Below are 20,554 nucleotides of genomic sequence, written 5' to 3' on the forward strand. Positions count from 1 at the left end.
GTGGACGCGACGGTGATGTGACAACACTAGCAGTGGCTGCGTCATGGCACGGGGCGGGTCGGTAGTGCGGCAGCGCGGCGAGGCCGGCGGCAGCACCACTTGGCTGCGCAAGCAGCAGCAGCGGCTCCGCGCGCAGAGGATGGGATGCACTTGATGCAAAGTTTGGTGTTTCTGACACCGGTAGCGAGCTGTACATCATGGAGCAGCTATTTGACCACAAAATGGTTGACAACCATTCTATGGTCGAGCAAGCTCATGAGATACAGGCACTGGCTAAGGAACTCGAACAGTTTTCATGTGTGTAGCCTGATAAGTTTGTGGCTGGTGGTATTATCGCCAAGCTGCCACCTTCTTGGAAGGATTTTGCTACCTCCCTAAAACACAAGAGACAAGAGTTTAGTGTGGCTAAGCTTATTGGGTCTCTTGATGTTGAGGAGAGGGCGAGAGCAAAAGACACGCGTGGGAAAGGTGTTGAGTCTTCTAGTGCCAATATGGTGTAGAAGAAAAATTCAAATGCATCTTGTCGGTGCAGAAAGTGACCAACACGTAAATATTTATAGTTTTGTCATACGTTGTGATCAGAGGTGGCCTAGCACTCAATGACATAGGGTTTATACTGGTTCAGACAACGTGCCCTACGTCCAGTTTGAGTCGGTCGGTGACTTTATTCCTGAGCCTAGGTGCTCGAAGTTTGCAGTGGGGTTACAAACGAGAAGGAGAAAGATGGGGGTACAAGAGGTCGAGTCGGACTCTGGTCTGAAGGGCCGAGAGTGATGGAAGCCCCGCTATGTGCTAAGTGTTTGAGCGTGTACTTGTGGTTTGAACCTGGCGGTTCTGTTATTGTGTACTAGTGAACTAATCAATCCTTTTGCTGGGAGGGAGCGCATCCCCTTTTGTAGATGAAGGAGATGGCCTTACAAGCGAGAGGGAGAGAGTACGTATGCTACTAAGTCTTGTTGCCCATGCCGACGGGTACAAGATGATGGTAATCACCCACAATACTATTTAATGTCAGATGCAAGTGGGAGGTTGCGTTGTCTTCTTCTGGTATGGCAGACGTCGGTGCCTGTCATACTATTGATGCCGAGAGGCATACAAGGGGTTTTACCATGTTCTCTTGGTATGATAAATGTTGGCGCCCACAACACTGTTGATGCATAGAGGCATGTGGGGGAGCCTTACTGTGTTTGTCTGGTATGGGAGTTGATGGTGCCCACAATACTGTTGTGCTAGGAGGGTGGCAGGGTACTATCTGGTAGGTGCACAGGGTATGGTCCCTGGTATTGCGGTTTGACTTGTGCGCCCTGCCCTACTTTCTCCATCTGTTTTCTGGTCCTTACCGAGCGGGCATCCCCAGTCGGTTGGTCCCATTCGGTTCTGATTGCGCCAGTCGGAGATGAGCTGTAAGTAGGGGTTCGGCGTTTTCCTAGTTGGAGAAGCGGGTCGGAGTCGGAAGTGGTGTTTTGTCCAGGCCTTCCAGTCAGAGAAGCCATCCAGAGGTGGGCTGGAGACCAAAGTGAGCGCTCCGATCGGAGAGGTGGGCCAGAGTTGGAAGCCGGCGCCGTTCCTCCTCGATAGGCCTTCCGATCGGAGATTGGATTGCCTTTCTGGTCTATCATTTAGTGAAAGGTCCTAATATGGCTAGAGTGGGGGTGAATAGCCTATTTAAAAATCTACAAATCAACTAGAGCAATTTGATTAGTATGACAAATAGCAAAATGCAAACTTGCTCTAACTCTACAAGGGTTGTAAGCCACCTATCCAACAATTCTAGTTGCAATGATTACTAGGCACACGACTTGCAATGTTACTACTCACTAAGAGCTATCAATCTTACTACTCTAAAGAGCTCCACTAGATGAACTTAAAATAACAAAGCAAGCTCTCAATTCTAATTACACTAAAGAGCTTGCAACAACTAGTTTGCAAGAATATAAATGAGTGAGTAGGATGATTATAATGCCGTGTAGAGGAGTGAACCAATCATAAGATGAATACTAAATCAATCACCGAGAGAATACCAAAGGGCAAGATGTAACACCTCGGTGTTACATTGTAAAGTTTTGCTAAAATATTTCATGAGCATCATAATTATGTGCATATGTGTATGACATGAATTATAATTCGATGTTCGGCACTTGAAACATTCATATGAAACATGAGTCCATGGTTATGTTTCATATAATACTATTCTAATCAAATTGTTCTTGAAACAAAAAGGCTAAAGAACGTTTTGTGAACGGCGATAGTCAGCTAGTCGAGGGCAAGGATAGTCAGATAGTGTGTTCATAGGTTGAAATGGGGATTCGACGTGAAATCGTTCGGGGCGACGTCGTTTCACGTAGGTTTACAACTGGGTCGACGGAGCCACCTTTGGCGATGGTTGTAGAGCGATCGGCTTAGGGTGTGGTACGATATCTTGGCTCCATTAGATAGCCCAACGTACCCTCTTGTGCATCGAATAGTTAGTTCGGCTTTTGGAGCATCATGTACAAGTTTTCTGCTTGCTTTAAAAAGCGTGCGCGTCACTTGAATTGGCACTGGACGTGGTCACTGTTGGTCTAGCACGCTGCGGGCTTGCCAATGCTCTGCAGCACCAGCCACGTCCGTGCACGCATCGCGTTCCACCGTCCCGCCGGGCACGCGCATGGCTCTAGCGCTGCGCGCCAAGGCCGCCTGCTGCCGCGCTGTCCGCGACCACCGCCACTGCCCGGTCTGCCATCGCTGCTGACCCGCACTGTGCGTCGAGGCGCAGTCCTTCGTCCTCAAGCCGCCGTGACGCTGACGCACGCTGACCCTGCGCCTTTGCCTTGGCCGTTTGCTGCCCTGCTGGCGTGCGTCACCTCGCCGGTTGTTGCACTGCGCCCAGGCCACCGGCCAACTCTGCCACGCCATGCCCTGCTCTGCACTGCCTTGGCTAGGAGCGCGTCGGGCCCACGCTACACGCCGCCCGTCGCCACGCCGGTTTTGGCTGCTCGTGTGCTGGACGACAGCCTGACCGTCGTCACCTCAGCGTCACAATCACGCTGTGTCCCTTGTCGAACGCTGCCCGCTGCGTCGCCGTGCCGTTGCCTCGTCGGCTTGCTGCCATGCCATGCTGACTGGCACCTGGAGCCATGTCCTGCTATTCCCCCATGGTTGTGCGCGCTAGTAATTACATTGACAACCACCGCAGGTCTGAGCCAAGCCGCGCCATGACCACCCCTGCCTCCGCTGTCCCATGCCCGCCATGACGACTTCCCCCAATTCGCCGCAACCATAGTGCCATAATCAAATTGACCACGTGATCAACTCTGCTAGGTAGCCTGCTGCCCTACCGACCCCGCATTGCCGACTGTAGCTCCGCCATAGGCCCAAATTTTGAAAAGTCGCGACCTCGGCTCCTTAAGACCAGGAGCGCCTGCGCCATCGGCTACCACCGCCACCAAAGCATCTCGGTCCAATCCCTCATGCTTCTAGCCTCTCCTCTAGTCGGGTGTCACCGTGCTCACCTTAGTTTAAGCCCTGCCGCCGTGTAGCAGTCTTTGGCGCAGACATGCCACCGTCGGGCACCGCCGCACCGCCGCGCGCACGTGGCCAGCTCTTCTCAGACCACCTCCGACTAAACCGTCAACGTGAAGGTATCCGTGAGCACTCCCTAGAGCTCGCTAGCTCATGTGCTGGCTTTGCCTTCGTTGTTGCTTACGGGAACGCCCGGCCTTTGTAGGTCAAGGGCCACCGCCGGGGAGGGAGTCCAGGACGACGCCGCTGTCCACCGTAGCACTTCCAGCCACCGTGTGTTGTCTCCGAGGTAATCATCGGCCTCTTAGTTAAGTAGTGGGAGGTCGGGTGGCGCCGGTGTGGTCGTCCAATGCCCGCGTCGTCGTGCCGGTGCGCGCCCTGGGGCTAGGGACTTCGCCATGGTAAAGGAGAAGAAAAGGGAGGGTGCAGCTGTAAAATCGTAGACTGGGTAAATAGTGTCTTAGCGCTCGCGGTAAATGTCAAGTAGTTCGGGGGCGTTTCCGCGAAACCGCCAGCGCGCGCAGGCCTTCCCCCGTCGTGGGTCGTTGGCCGGCTAGGCCGCGCGCGCGCATGGGCTACGCTGCTCTAGCGTCGCGCCGTGCAGTCGTGGGCCGAGCCAGCGGGTTGGGCCGAAGGAGTAGAATTCGGTTTTCATATTTTCCAGAGAATAGAAATGCTTATTTGGTTTTAGTTATGAATCCAACTTCGATAAATCGTAGTAAATTGCGTAGTTGTCCAAAAATAGTGAAACCAAGTTTGTTAGGTTCGCAAAAATGTCATTTATCTGTTAGTGTGGTTAGTTCACAGTTAGCTGTTATGATTGTAGGCTTATAAAATCTAATTAGAAAGCTTAGCGTATATCAATCAATAATTGGTAGGAATTCTTAGGGCAAATCAGTAATAGTTTTAGCTTTAGAAATTTTACAGTATGTTCACTAGGATATTATATGCTTGCTGTAAATTTCGTAGCCTTAGAACGAGTTGTTAGATAGAGTGGCTATTACCTTTGCTTTTATCGCATATAGTGTAAATTAGCGTTCGGAGTAAGAACATTGGTAATTGCTATAAGAATGTATGCCATGTTAAATACTTGTTAGAGGTGACAATACGTAGCTTAGCCTTTAGTGGGTAGATCTCACTTAGTAGTTTAATAGATGTACTTTTAAATTTAGAGTTGCTGTTGTCGTAGTGTTAATCATTGCATCATCATTTCATGTAGATCACGAACTGGTAGATTTCGTACCCGTCGGCGAGACGGAATACAACGAGGTTATCGAGGAATACGAGGAGGAGATCTTTGCACAGGAGGAAGCCCAGGAGCCTGTTGGTACTGACCTTGCTGACCCGGCACCTGCCCAAGGCAAGCCCCGGTGCATAACCCCTATTTTTAAATGATCACTGAATATATATATGATGTGCATTTACGTTACAGGCATTTTATGGAAACTACATGCATAAAGATATCTACCCATGAGTCCTACTAGTATAGGTTGAGTAGCTGCTACGCTTAGGATATCGGTAGCATGAGTAACCTACCGTTACTCGCAAATAGGTGTCAAAATATGAACATTCATGATAAAATGATGGAAAGGTAAATGGTGACCAGGTAGGGATATGGATTGGGTACTGGTGGGTGTGAGGGGTTGTGTCCTGCGGCCAACAGGGCATAGCTCGGTTACACTTTTTCCCTGTCTGTGTCGATTAAGGACCGGTCGTTGTATATGACTCTAGGCAAGTCACAGATTATTGTCCCGAGCGCATACTTGGGTATGGGCGCAGGGAAGGCTTGTTGCTCTCTTGTTATGGATCCGGCTCTTTCTAGACCGACTGATGGGAAGAGGAGGTGGTGGAGGTCCTTGCACCGCACTGAGTCTGGGACTCAGGAGTGGGGGCTTGGAGTCCAAGTTTGGATGGGGACCTAGACACTCGGGACAGGAAAGTGGTGGGTTAGTCCTGCTTGTGCCTAGGGTACAAGCGGGGCGTGTGTGTTCAGGGCACCCAGCTGGGCACATTGATTCATGAATCACCGGGGGATCCGGTACGGCTTGTCTGTGGTTTACAACCGTAGTAAGAACTGAAAGTGGAGAAAGAAGAAGAAATATAACTGATTGCTCAACCCTTGCTTGAAAGTAGACAGGTGCTTATATAGACTGGCTAGATGATAACTTAATACGGCTGATAATAATAATACCTAAATAAGGACACACTATTAGTATTGCTTTCTGCTAAAGAAAACCAGCAAACCATAAAGCCTATCATATTCCTTGGAGTCAGGAAATTATTCCCACTATTCGGGTAAGTCTTGCGAGTACATTGTGTACTCAGGGTTTATTTACCCCTGTTGCAGGTGATGCTTGAGGAGTACCTTGTGTGGAGGATCCTTCTGGTGGGCTCAGACGGAATCCTCGCTACCTTATCGCTAGATGTTATTTTTTTTAATATTTTGTTGTTTATCATTTCGCACTCTGTATTTGGTATTGTAATAATGTACTTTTTAAGAAACTCTAATGTATGAAATGGACTTGTGTTGTAACTCGTTCTCATTATTGGATCCTTGGGAAAAATGTGGATCTTTTGGGTTCTCCCTCGAGGTGTGCCCGATGGACACCGCTCGCTATAGTTGCTTTCGGGGTGATTAGTGTCTGGTGGAAGACGAGCGCCTCCGTAAGTACGCTATTTCGGGCGGTTCTGCCACAGTTGGTACCAGAGCCAATAATGGTTACGAGTTCACCACTCTTTTCAAAACTTTAAAACTTGGACCAACAAAAGGTTTTGCAAAAAGGTAGGATGCGATTATATTAGGTATATAAGTATAAGCCCTAGCAATATGGTATATCTAGGATAGCGGCACTGGCTTTATCTAATCAGTTTTCTGCAGGTACACTAACTTACGTTGCGTAAGAAATCGCTTTGTATACGGAAAGTGAGTGTGCGATGTGCCAAAAATTCTATGAATGCCGCTATATTTTGGCTTGAGTGAACGTATAGGTCAAAGCATGCATCATGATAATAGCATCTTACTGAACTAAAATTCCCCCTTCACGTATAAGAATTAGTAAATTGGTAGGACTAACTAAATGAAATGCTTTTATAATTGTGCTGTTATCTCTCTAATCCCTTAGTTCTGATCAGAAGGGTGTTCTGATGGATGGTTCCTATCTCTTACAGATGAACCTAAGGTCTAGACGTTGGAGTACCAGTTCTGGAGCGGCTAACAAGGGCCACGGTGACAGTGGTCGAGCCTTTGAGCGTGGCAATGGGGGAGGTCAAGAGGTTCCACATCTGGTTCCTCATCCTTTCCCGCCGCCGCCGTCGCCTCCACCGATGACCCCAGCTAAGATTATGGCAGAGATGTTGGCTGCTCGCCGGGAGTCAGCTGCTGCTCGCTAGGAGACAGCTCGTGCCATGGAGATTATGGCACAGGCCATCGCGGGCCTTGCCTGCGGAGGTCTCGGGGGCAACGGTGGGAACAGGGGTGGTGCCCGCCGTCCTGAGGGATAGTCCTCTTATTAGGACTTTCTCAAGACTCACCCACCCGTGTTCACGCCGTCTGACGAGCCCTTAGAGGTGGAGCACTGGCTTCGTGCTATGGAGCAGAAGTTTTGACTACTTGGAGTGACCGATGAGCAGAAGGTGTACTTTGCGTCCTAGCAGCTTTTGGGGTCCACAGGTGCCTGGTGGGAAACTTTCCAGGCTACAGAGCTGCCAGATCATCTGGCAACATGGCAGGAGTTCTCCACCACCTTCAGAGAGTTCTTCATCCCTACTGGTGTTATGAACCAGAAGGTGACCGAGTTCCTGGAGCTGCGCCAGGGAAACAAGACTATGATGGAGTATGTGAACAAGTTCAACCACTTGGCTCAGTATGCTGGCAGTTAGGTGGATACGGATGATAAGAAGAAGGACCGCTTCTTTCATGGCCTCACTCCTGCTCTTTAGGAGAAACTATATCTGGGGAACTATCAGACCTTTGGGGCTATGATGAATGCCGCCATTCCGTTGAAGGTTTTCAACGGGCGTCTCAAGCTGATTGGAAGAGGAAGCGGGGGGGCGTAGGATCTTCTAGCCACCCCCACACTTAGAAGATTCAGCTTGTCCGGTGGGGGCCCTATCAACCATCTAGCGGGCCTTCGTTCCGACAGCCTCAACAGACATCGCAGACTTCCTCCACTCAGTACCATGCACATCCATAGCAGGTGCAGCCATAGCAGTCTTAGGGATAGCAGGTCCCACCTTGTTAGGGGTTCAGGAACAGGCCAGGGGCTTGTTTCAAGTGTGGCAAGGATGGCCACTATGCCTGGCCCTGTCCCTAGAACTAGCCCGCTCAGTCAGCCCAACCGTCCACGAATTCTAGGCTTATCAAGAGGACTATCATCAAGAAGAAAGTGCCTAGCAGGTCTAGTCAGGTGCACTTTACAGATGCTTAGTAGGTTGTGTAGCCGAAGACAGTTATGGCTGGTATGTTTACCATCGACTCCCATCTAGCTTTGGTGTTATTCGATTCTGGTGCATCATATTCTTTCATGAGCATAGGGTTTGTAGAGCAGCATAACTTATCACTTATGGCTATACCGTATGCCTATAAGATCCATACTATGGGTTCACAAATATTCATCAATACCCGCACAGATATAGTAAGTTTGGTATTAGCCACCCACACTTACCGCCTACAGTTCATGATAATGCCTGGGCAAGGCATTGATTCTATTCTTGGAATGAACTAGTTGCGGGTGTATGGGGTAGTATTGGATATGAAGAGGTGAAGTGTGGAGTTACGGCTTCCTTCTTCTGAGGATAGGATGTCCCTTATTATACCCTCTAAACCAGTCTTACCTGTTGCTGCCCGTGCTGAAGCCGTTCTTGATCTTACCTCCATTCCGATAGTATGTGAGTTCCTAAATGTTTTCCCTAAAGATCTTCTTGGGTTGCCACCGGACCATGAGGTAGAATTTTCCATTGAGCTTGAGCCTGGTACTGCCCCCATCTCCAAATGTTCGTACCGCATGGCTCCAAGAGAACTAGTAGAAATGAAGAAGCAACTGGAAGAATTGATGGACAAAGGTTTCATCCGCCCGAGTTCCTCACCATGGGGTTGCCTAGCTATTTTCGTGAAGAAGAAGGATGGTACCTTGTGGATGTGTGTGGATTACCGCCCCCTTAATGCGGTAACAGTGAAGAACAAGTATCCTTTGCCCCGCATAGATACCTTGTTTGACCAATTGGCTGGTGCTAAGGTGTTCTCAAAGATTGATCTCAGATCATGCTATCATCAGATCAAGATCAGGCCACAGGATATACCAAAGATAGCTTTCTCTACTAGGTATGGGCTATATGAGTACCTGGTAATGTCTTTTGGTCTTACTAATGCTCCTGCCTTCTTCATGTATCTGATGAATTCAGTCTTCATGCCGGAGCTAGATAAGTTTGTGGTGGTTTTTATTGATGACATCTTGATCTATTCCAAGAATGATGAAGAGCATGCCCGGCACATCCAGATAGTACTGACTCGACTAAGGAAGCACAAGCTATATGCCAAATTCAGCAAGTGCGAGTTTTGGTTAGATCGAGTGCAGTTTTTGGGGCATGTGTTGACACCTGAAGGCGTTTATGTAGATCCCAGCAAGGTGCAAGATGTATTGGATTGGAAGTCCCCCAAGTCTGTGCATCAGATTCGTCAGTTCCTAGGTCTAGCTAGATACTATCGGCGTTTCATCCCTGATTTCTCCAAGATAGCCCAGCCCATGACCAAGCTGCTCTAGAAAGAAGCTAAGTTTGACTAGAGTCCAGCATGTGAAGAAGCTTTTCAGTCTCTGAAGACTTTTCTGACCACTGCTCCTGTGTTGGCCCAACTAGATATTGAGAGCCCCTTTTATGTATATTGTGATGCCTCAAAGATGGGGTTGGGGTGTGTGCTGATGCAAGATGGGCATGTGATAGCTTATGCTTCGCGCCAACTAAAGAAGCATGAGGTGAACTACCCCACTCATGACTTAGAGCTGGCTGCTGTTGTCCACGCTATGAAGATTTGGAGGCATTATTTGTTGAGCAACAAAGTGCACATCTTCATAGATCACAAGAGCCTCAAGTATATTTTCACTCAGTCTGAGCTGAACATGAGGCAAAGAAGGTGGTTAGAGTTGATAAAGGATTATAATTTGAAAGTTCATTATCATCCAGGAAAAGCCAATGTGGTAGCTGATGCTTTGAGTCGTAAGTCATATCCGGTTGAGGAGATACCCTTGTCTCTCCACCATACAGAGATGTTAGCTCATATTGCATTGACCTCAGAGTTGCTGGAGCAGATTATTTGGGAACAGAAGGAAGACCCCGAAGAGATTCCGCACATCAGGAAGTTGATAGCTGAAGGGTGTGGCCCTCATTTTAGCATTGATGAGCAGGGGGTCATGAGATACAAGAATAGACTGGTGGTTCCGTCTAATGAAGAGTTGAAAAGAAAGATTTTGCAAGAAGCCCATCATTTCAAGCTATCTATCCATCCTGGCAGCAACAAGATGTACCATGATCTGTGCCAACTGTACTGGTGGTCCTACATGAAGCAAGATATTACCCAGTTTGTTGCAGAGTGTGACACTTGCGGAAGAGTCAAGGCAGATCATATGCGTCCTCCTAGATATCTACAGCCTTTGCCCATTCCTGTTTGGAAATGGGAGGATATTTCCCTAGATTTCATTATGGGATTACCCCGCACCTCCATGGGCTTTGATTCCATCTGGGTCATTGTTGACCGCCTCACCAAGTCGGCCCATTTCCTTCCAGTGGATACTAGGTACACTGCCAGAAAGTATGCGGAGATATACTTTGATCAGATTGTGACCCTACATGGAGTTCCTCTTACTATCATCTCTGATAGAGGGTCAGTTTTTGTCTCTCGTTTCTAGGAGAAACTCCAAGAATGTCTGGGTACTCATCTCCTCAGAAGCTCGTCATACCACCCATAAACTGATGGTCAAACTAAAAGGGTAAACCAGGTGCTCGAGGATATGTTGAGAGCTTGTACCATTTCTTTTCCTGAGAAATGGGATAAGTGTTTGAAGTTGGCTGAGTTTTCATATAATAATAGCTACCAAAAGAGTATCCGAATGGCACCGTTTGAAGCTTTATACGGGTAGAAATGTAGAACACCACTGAACTGGGTCGAAGTAGGAGACCGTGGGTACTTCAGGCATGATTTCACAAAAGAGGCTCAAGAGAAAGTCAGTATTATTCGCGACCATTTGAAGGCAGCTCAAAGCCGATAAAAGGCTTACGCAGACAAGCAAAGAAGGCCTTTGAAGTTTGCAGTTGGGGATTTTGTGTATCTCAAGGTATCTCCTATGAGAGGGGTGCATCGGTTTGGTGTCCATGGCAAGTTAGCCCCTCGGTATGTGGGTCCATACAAGGTGTTGCAACAATGTGGCCCCGTGGCTTATCGCCTCTAGCTTCCTAAAATTCTCTCAACAGTTCATAATGTGTTTCACGTCTCATAATTGAAGAAATGCCTACGGGTTCCTAAAGAAGCTGTGGAAATTGAAGGACTTCTGCTCCAACCTGATCTGTCTTATGTGGAGCACCCTATCAAGATCTTGGATGAGAAGGAGAGAGTGACCAGGAACAGAGTGATTAAATTCTACAAGGTGCAATGGCAAAATCATTCGGAAGAGGAAGCCACTTGGGAACAGGAGAGCTACATATTAGAGCATTACCCCCACCTTCTCGCCGGCTCGGATAGTTAGTTGCTGCGTTAAAAATGTATTCCCTGTCTCTTTCTCACACTAGGCACATGAAATCTCGGGTCGAGATTTTGTTTTAGGGGGGTAGATTTGTAACACCCCGGTGTTACATTGTAATGTTTTGCTAAAACATTTCATGAGCATCATAATTATGTGCATATGTGTATGACATGAATTATAATTCGATGTTTGGCACTTGAAACATTCATACGAAACATGAGTCCATGGTTATGTTTCATATAATACTGTTCTAATCGAATTGTTCTTGAAACAAAAAGGCTAAAGAACATTTTGTGAACGGCGATAGTCAGCTAGTCGAGGGCAAGGATAGTCAGATAGTGTGTTCAGAGGTTGAAATGGGGATTCGACGTGAAATCATTCAGGGCGACGTTGTTTCGCGTAGGTTTACAACTGGGTCGACGGAGCCACCTTTGGCGATGGTTGTAGAGTGATTGGCTTAGGGTGTGGTACGATATCTTGGCTCCGTTAGATAGCCCAACGTACCCTCTTGTGCATCGAATAGTTAGTTCGGCTTTTGGAGCATCGTGTACAAGTTTTTTGCTTGCTTTAAAAAGTGTGCGCGTCACTTGAGTTAGCATTGGGCGCGGTCACCGTTGGTCTAGCACGCTGCTAGATTGCCAATGCTCTGCAGCGTCGGCCGCATCCGTGTGCGCATCATGTTCCACCGTATCGCCGGGCACGACTCTCGCGCTGAGCGCCAAGGCTGCCTGCCGCCGCGCTGTCCGTGACCACCACCACTGCCTGGTCTGCCATCGTTGCTGACCCGCACTGCGCACCAAGGCACAGTCCTTCATCCTCAAGCCACCGTGACGCTGACGCGCGCTGACCCTGCGCCTTTGCCTTGGCCATTTGCTGCCCCGCTGGCGTGCATCACCTCACCGGCTGTTGCACTGCGCCTAGGCCACCGGCCAACTCTGCCGTGCCATGCCCTACTCTGCACTACCTTGGCCGAGAGTGCGCCGGGCCCGTGCTACGCGTTGTCCGTCGCCACGCCGGTTCTGCACCCGTTGACATCGTTTGGCTGCTCGTGTGCTGGACGACAGCCTGCCCGCCGTCACCTCGGTGTCACAATCATGATGTGTCCCTTGTCGAACGCTGCCCGCTGCATCACCGTGCCATTGCCTCATCGGCTTGCTGCCACGCCATGCTGACTGGTGCCTGGAGCCACATCCTGCTGCTCCCCCATGGTTATGCACGCTAGTAATTGCATTGACAACCATCGTAGGTCTGAGCCAAGCCGCGCCATGACCACCCCTGCCTCCGCTGTCCCATGCCCACCATGACGACTTCCCCCAATTCGCCACAACCGTAGTGCCATAATCAAATTGACCACGTGATCGACTCCGCTAGGTAGCCAGCTGCCCTACTGACCCCGCATCGCCGACTGTAGCTCCGCCATAGGCCCAAATTTTGAAAAGTTGCGACCTCAGCTCCTTAAGACCAGGAGTGCCTGCGCCGTCGGCTACCACCGCCACCAAAGCATCTCGGTCCAATCCCTCATGCTTCTAGCCTCTCCTCCAGTCAGGTGTCACCGTGCTCACCTTAGTTTAAGCCCTGCCGCCGTGTAGCAGTCTCTGGCGCAAACGTGCCACCGTCGGGCATCGCCGCACCGCCGCACGCGCACGTGGCCAGCTCTTCTTAGACCACCTCCGACTGAACCGTCAACGTGAAGGTATCTGTGAGCACTCCCTAGAGCTCGCTAGCTCATGTGCTGGCTTTGCCTTCGTTGTTGCTTACGGGAACGCCCGGCCTTTGTAGGTCAAGGGCCACCGCCGGGGAGGGAGTCCGGGACGACGCCCCTGTCCACCGTAGCACTTCCAGCCACCGTGTGTTGTCTCTGAGGTAATCATCAGCCTCTTAGTTAAGTAGTGGGAGGTCGGGTGGTGCCGGCATGGTTGTCCTATGCCCGCGTCATCGCGCCGGTGCGCGCCCTAGGGCTAGGGACTTCGCCATGGTAAAGGAGAAGAAAAGGGAGGGTGCAGCTATAAAATCATAGACTGGGTAAATAGTGTCTTAGCGCTCGCGGTAAATGTCAAGTAGTTCGGGGGCGTTTCCGCGAAACCGCCAGCGCGCGCAGGCCTTCCCCCGTCGCGGGCCGTTGGCCGGCTCGGCCATGCGTGCGCATGGGCTACGCTGCTCTGGCATGCGCGCCGCACAGTCGTGGGCCGAGCCAGCGGGTTGGGCCGAAGGAGTAGAATTCGGTTTTCATATTTTCCAGAGAATAGAAATGCTTATTTGGTTTTAGTTATGAATCCAACTTCGATAAATCATAGTAAATTGCATAGTTGTCCAAAAATAGTGAAACCAAGTTTGTTAGGTTCGCAAAAATGCCATTTATCTGTTAGTGTGGTTAGTTCACAGTTAGCTGTTATGATTGTAGGCTTATAAAATCTAATTAGAAAGCTTAGCGTATATTGATCAATAATTGGTAGGAATTCTTATGGCAAATCGGTAATAGTTTTAGCTTTAGAAATTTTATAGTATGTTCACTAGGATATTATGTGCTTGCTATAAATTTCGTAGCCTTAGAACGAGTTGTTAGATAGAGTGGCTATTACCTTTGCTTTATCGCATATAGTGTAAATTAGCGTTCGGAGTAAGAACATTGGTAATTGCTATAAGAATGTATGCCATGCTAAATACTTGTTAGTGGTGACAATACGTAGCTTAGCCTTTAGTGGGTAGATCTCACTTAGTAGTTTAATAGATGTACTTTTAAATTTAGAGTTGCTGTTGTCGTAGTGTTAATCATTGCATCATCATTTCATGTAGATCACGAACTGGTAGATTTTGTACCCGTCGGCGAGCCGGAATACGACGAGGTTATCGAGGAATACGAGGAGGAGATCTTCGCATAGGAGGAAGCCCAGGAGCCTGTTGGTACTGACCTTGCTGACCCAGCACCTGCCCAAGGCAAGCCCCGGTGCATAACCCCTATTTTTAAATGATCACTGAATATATATATGATGTGTACTTACGTTACAGGCATTTTATGGAAACTACATGCATAAAGATATCTACCCATGAGTCCTACTAGTATAGGTCGAGTAGCTGCTATGCTCAGGATATCGGTAGCATGAGTAACCTGCCGTTACTCGCAAATAGGTGTTAAAATATAAACATTCATGATAAAATGATGGAAAGGTAAATGGTGACCAGGTAGGGATATGGATTGGGTACTAGTGGGTGTGAGGGGTTGTGTCCTGCGGCCAACAGAGCATAGCTCGGTTATACTTTTTCCCTATATGTGTCGATTAAGGACCGGTCGTTGTATATGACTCTAGGCAAGTCACAGATTATTGTCCCGAGCGCATACTTGGGTATGGGCGCAGGGAAGGCTTGCTGCTCTCTTGTCACGGATCCGGCTCTTTCCAGACCGACTGATGGGAAGAGGAGGTGGTGGAGGTCCTTGCACCGCACTGAGTCTGGGACTCAGGAGTGGGGGCTTGGAGTCCAAGTTTGGACGGGGACCTAGACACTCAGGACAAGAGAGTGGTGGGTTAGTCCTGCTTGTACCTGGGTACAAGCGGGGCGTGTGTTTTCAGGGCACCTAGTTGGGCACATTAATTCATGAATCGCCGGGGGATCCGGTACGGCTTGTCTGTGGTTTAGCACCGTAGTAAGAACTGAAAGTGGAGAAAGAAGAAATATAACTGATTGCTCAACCCTTGCTTGAAAGTAGACAGGTGCTTATATAGACTGGCTAGATGATAATTTAATACGGCTGATAATAATAATACCTAAATAAGGACACACTATTAGTATTGCTTTCTGCTAAAGAAAACCAGCAAACCATAAAGCCTATCATATTCCTTGGAGTCGAGAAATTATTCCCACTATTCGGGTAAGTCTTGTGAGTACATTGTGTACTCAGGGTTTATTTACCCCTGTTGCAGGTGATGCTTGAGAAGTACCTTGTGTGGAGGATCCTTCTGGTGGGCTCAGACGGAATCCTCGCTACCTTATCGCTAGATGTTATTTTTTTAATATTCTGTTGTTTATCATTCTACACTCTGTATTTGGTATTGTAATAATGTACTTTTTAAGAAACTCTAATGTATGAAATGGACTTGTGTTGTAACTCGTTCTCATTATTTGATCCTTGGGGAAAATGTGGATCTTTCGAGTTCTCCCTTGGGGTGTGCCCGACGGACACCGCTCGCTATAGTTGCTTTCGGGGTGCTTAGTGTCTGGTGGAAGACGAGCGCCTCTATAAGTATGCTATTTCGGGCGGTTCTGCCACACAAGAGACAACTAATTTTTCTCCCGAGGTTCACGTGCTTGCCGGCACGCTAGTCCCTGTTGTGTCGACCAACACTTGGTGGTTCGGTGGCTAAGAGGTGCTGCACGAACCTTGTCCACATAATTGGACACTGCAAGAACCTACCCACAAGTGAGGTAACTCAATGACACAAGCAATCCACTAGAGTTACCTTTCGGTGCTCCGCAGAGGAAGGCACAAGACCCCTCACAATCACCGCGATCGGAGCTAGAGACAATCACCAACCTCCGCTCAACGATCCTCGCTGCTCCAAGCCGTCTAGGTGGCGGCAACCACCAAGAGAAACAAGTGAATCTCGCAGTGAAACACGAATACCAAGTGCCTCTAGATGCAATCACTCAAGCAATGCACTTGGATTCTCTCCCAATCTCACAATGATGATGGATCAATGATGGAGATGAGTTTGAGGGCTTTGGCTAAGCTCACAAGGTTGCTATGTCAATGCAAATGGCCAAGAGAGTAAGCTTGAGCCGGCCATGGGGCTTAAATAGAAGCCCCCACGAAATAGAGTCGTTGTACCCCTTCACTGGGCACAACACGGAGTGATCGGACGCTCCGGTCAGATCGACCAAACGTAGGACCCCAGTGTCTGATCGCCCGATGCTTGACACGTGTCATCGACTTCAAACGCCAATCGCCCAATCTCAACGGTCAAGTGATGACCAGACGCATCAGTTAGAAAGTGACCGGACGCAGGATCCCAGCGTCCGGTCGTTTCCAGTAAGGTTCCAAACGTGAAATTTTATGACCGGACGCGTCCGGTCATGCTTGACCAGACTCACCCAGCGTCCGGTCACTCAAAGTTTCCTCTGTGTGCCTCACGTCAGCGTACGTCAGCACTGACCAGACTCAGACCATGAGCGTCTGGTCAGTTTACACGCCAGCGTCCGGTCACAAGACCGAGACCGTGTGCTTACTACTGTCACTGACCGGACTCTAAACCCAGTGTCCGGTCACTCTATGAACCCCTGTCTTTTCTGTATAGGGCACCGGTGGCACCGTTGGACTGTCCGCACTCTATGGGCGGACACTCCGCTGGTGAAGTTTCTAACCCTTGCTCAAATGTGCCAACCACCAAGTGTATCACCATGTGCACATGTATTAGCATATTTTCACAAAGCATTTTCAAGGGTGTTAGCACTCCACTAGATCCTAAATGCATATGCAATGAGTTAGAGCATCTAGTGGCACTTTGATAACCGCATTTCAATACGAGTTTCACCCCTCTTAATAGTATGGCTATCAATCCTAAATGTGATCACACTCACTAAGTGTCTCGATCACTTAAAACAAAATGGCTCCTATAATTTATACCTTTGCCTTGAGCCTTTTGTTTTTCCCTTTCTTCTTTTCAAGTCCAAGCACTTGATCATCACCATGGAATCACCATCGTCATGTTATGATCTTCATTTTCTTCACCGCTTGGAGTAGTGCTACCTATCTCATAATCACTTTGATAAACTAGGTTACCACTTAGGGTTTCATCAATTCACCAAAACCAAACTAGAGCTTTCATTTAGGTACTGGGGCTGGCCCAAGAGTTACGCGTTGGTTCGCAACGTTGTGTGCTAGGCCAAGCCTTTGCTGGGAAGCTGCTCCATGAGGGACCCCGAATTTATGAACCCAACACATCTCGTAATAAGAAGAAGAACAAGCAAGAGAATAACTCGAAGCCTAAACAAACAATCACTTTTAAGAAGAAAAAGAACAACAAAGATGGTGGTTGCTTTGTTTGCGGGAGTGATGAGCATTAGGCAAGTTTGTGCCCAGATAACAAATTTAAGCAAGAGAAGAAATCTGCAAATATGGTTATTAGCGAGGCTGAAGGAGGAACATCTGGGTATGGTAATTCTTTACCTACTGTTCTTTCAATTTGTTATTCGCCTGAGTGGTGGATGGACACTGGGGCTAATATTCATGTGCGTGTTTTTGGTGTTGGTACGGTCATTCTGAAGTTCACTTCGAGAAAGACGGTGCTACTAAAGAACGTGCAGCATGTCCCCTTCATAAAAAAGAATCTGGTTAGCGGCTCTCAATGTTGTCGAGATGGTTATAAAATTGTCTTTGAGGCCAATAAATGTGTACTGTCAAAGTATGGAACTTTTGTTGGTAAAGGTTATGACTGCGGAGGCTTGTTCCGCTTATCCTTGCATAATGATGTGTGTAATAAGATTGTGATTAATGCTATTATTCCTGATGAATCAAATATTTGGCATTCACGTCTTTGTCATGTTAATTTTGGTTGTCTATCGCGGCTTGCAAATCCAAATTTAATCCTGAAAATAAATTTGGTCAAAGGTTCTAAGTGCCATGTGTGTGTGCAATCTAAGCAACCTCGTAAGCCTCACAAGGCTGCAGAGACGAGGAACTTGGCACCATTAGAACTAGTCCATTCCGATCTATGTGAGATGAATGGAGAGTTAACTAAAGGTGGCAAAAGATGCTTCATGACTTTTATAGACGATTGTACTAGATTTTGCTATGTGTACCTGTTAAAAACAAAAGATGAAGCATTGCATTATTTTAAGATCTATAAAGTTGAAGTAGAAAATCAACTTGAGAGGAAAGTTAAACAATTAAGGTCTGATCGTGGTGGAGAATACTTTTCAAGTGAATTTTCTGAATTCTATGTAGAACATGGAATTATTCATGAGAGGACACCGCCATATTCACCACAGTTCAATGGGATTGCTGAAAGAAAGAACCGCACTCTAACTGAGTTGGTTAACATCATGTTGGAGACAACAAGTCTATCTAAGGAATGGTGGGGTGAGGCTATTTTGACAGCGTGTCATGTCCTGAATAGAGTTTCTACAAAAAATAAAGAAATCACACCATTTGAAGAATGGGAAAAGAAAAGATTAAATCTCTCATATTTGCGCACTTGGGGTTATTTGGCCAAAGTGAATGTGCCAATTAACAAAAAGCGCAAACTTGGACCTAAAATTGTTGATTGTGTTTTCCTTGGTTATGCTATTCACATCGTTGATATCGATTCTTAATTATAAATTCTGGGGTACCTAACATGCATGTTGATACTATCATGGAGTCCAGAGACGCTACATTTTTTGAAAGTGAATTTCCTATGAAAAATACACCTAGCACAACTAGTCATGAATCTATAATTTCCCATGAGCAATTTATTCCGATAGAACATTCTAAGGAACCCCATGTGCACAATCCTGAGGAGGATGACATTGTAGTCACTCGAAAGAGTAAGAGACAATGGACTGCAAAGTCTTTTGGTGATGACTATGTTGTGTACCTTGTGAATGATATACCAAGAACCATAGAAAGAGGCATATTCCTCTCCTGATGTTGACTTGTGGAAGGAAGCAGTACGGAGTGAGATGGATTCAATTATGTCTAATGGAATTTTGGAAATTGTTAAACGTCCTTGTGGATGTAGACCAATAGGATGCAAATGGGTATTCAAGAAAAAGCTTAGACCTGATAGTACAATTGAGAGGTACAAAGCAAGGCTTGTGGCCAACGGTTATACCCAGAAAGAAGGTGAAGATTTCTTCGATACTTATTCACATATTGCTCGATTGACCGCAATTCGAGTGTTACTTTCTCTGGCTGCCTCTCATGGTCTTATCATTCATTAGATGGATGTAAAGATGACTTTCCTAAACAGAGAGTTAGAATAGGAGATCTATATGGATCAGCCAGATGGATTTGTAGCAAATGGTCAAGAGGGCATGACGTGTAAGTTATTGAAGTCCTTATATGGCTTGAAACAAGCTCCTAAGCAGTGGCATGAGAAGTTTGACAAAACTTTGACATATATTGGCTTTGTTGTGAATGAAACTAACACGTGTGTACTATCGGTATGGTGGGGGCAAAGGAGCGATTTGTGTTTATATGTTGATGACATACTGATCTTTGGAACTAGCCTTAATGTGATTAAGGAGGTTAAAGACCTTTTGTCTAATAATTTTGAGATGAAAGACTTGGGAGAAGCTGATGTTATTCTTAATGTCAAGCTGCTAAGAGAAGGCAATGGTGGGATTACACTTTCACAATCTCACTATGTGGAAAAGGTATTGAGTCGCTTTGGGTTTAGTGACTGTCAACCTACTCCTACGTCTTATGACCCTAGTGTGCTATTAAGAAAAAATTGAAGAATGGCAAGGGATCAATTGAGATACTCCCAAATTATTGGTTCGCTTATGTATCTGGCTAGCGCTACGAGGCCTGATATCTAGTTTGCTGTGGCAAACTAAGCCGGTTTGTGTCAAATTTGGGAGATAATCATTGGTGTGCTCTTGAGAGAGTACTGTGCTATCTGAAAGGTACTATGAGCTATGTCATTCACTATACCAGGTACCCGAAGGTACTAGAGGGTTTTTGTGATGCTAACTGAATTTTCTGATGCTGATGAGCTTTATACCACAAGCGGATATGTGTTCTTGCTTGGAGGTGGTGCTGTTTCTTGGAAGTCTTGCAAGCAGACCGTTTTAACAAAGTCAACAATGAAAGCAGAACTCACAGCATTAGACACTGCTGGCGCTGAGGCCGAGTGGCTTCGTGAACTCCTTATAGATTTACAGGTTGTAGAGAAACCTATACCGACTATTTCCATGAACTATGATAACCAAACTATGATAACTAAGGTAAACAGTTCTAATGATAACATGAAGTCCACAAGGCATGTTAAGCGGAGATTAAAATCTATCAGAAAATTGAGAAACTCCAGAGTGATAGCGTTGGACCATGTCCACACATCTAAAAATCTGGTAGATCAATTCACTAAGGGACTATCACGTAATGTGATAGATAGTGCATCGAGTGAAATGGGCTTGAGACCTACATGAAGTGTATCATGGTGGTAACCTGTTCTATGTGATCGGAGATCCCGTGAAGTAGGATGGTGAAACAAGCTAGGGGTAGGCTGTGAGAAAAGACCCTTAACTAAACCCATGTCAGATGCATTTCTTTCTTTTTCTGTAAGGCAGGTTGGTTTTATACCTTAATGTGTTTCAAAGTGGATTGTTGAAGCAAAAATGTTGTTCAA

At 47.1% G+C, this 20,554-nt stretch overlaps 1 pseudogene; it reads left to right on the forward strand.

The window, feature by feature from the left end:
• The first annotated feature begins 221 nt into the window (after positions 1-221).
• Positions 222-19,723, forward strand: LOC136507733 (uncharacterized; annotated as a pseudogene).
• The last annotated feature ends 831 nt before the right edge of the window (positions 19,724-20,554 follow it).

This window comes from Miscanthus floridulus, chromosome 15 (genome assembly GCF_019320115.1).
Source record: "Miscanthus floridulus cultivar M001 chromosome 15, ASM1932011v1, whole genome shotgun sequence".
Lineage (NCBI taxonomy): Eukaryota > Viridiplantae > Streptophyta > Magnoliopsida > Poales > Poaceae > Miscanthus > Miscanthus floridulus.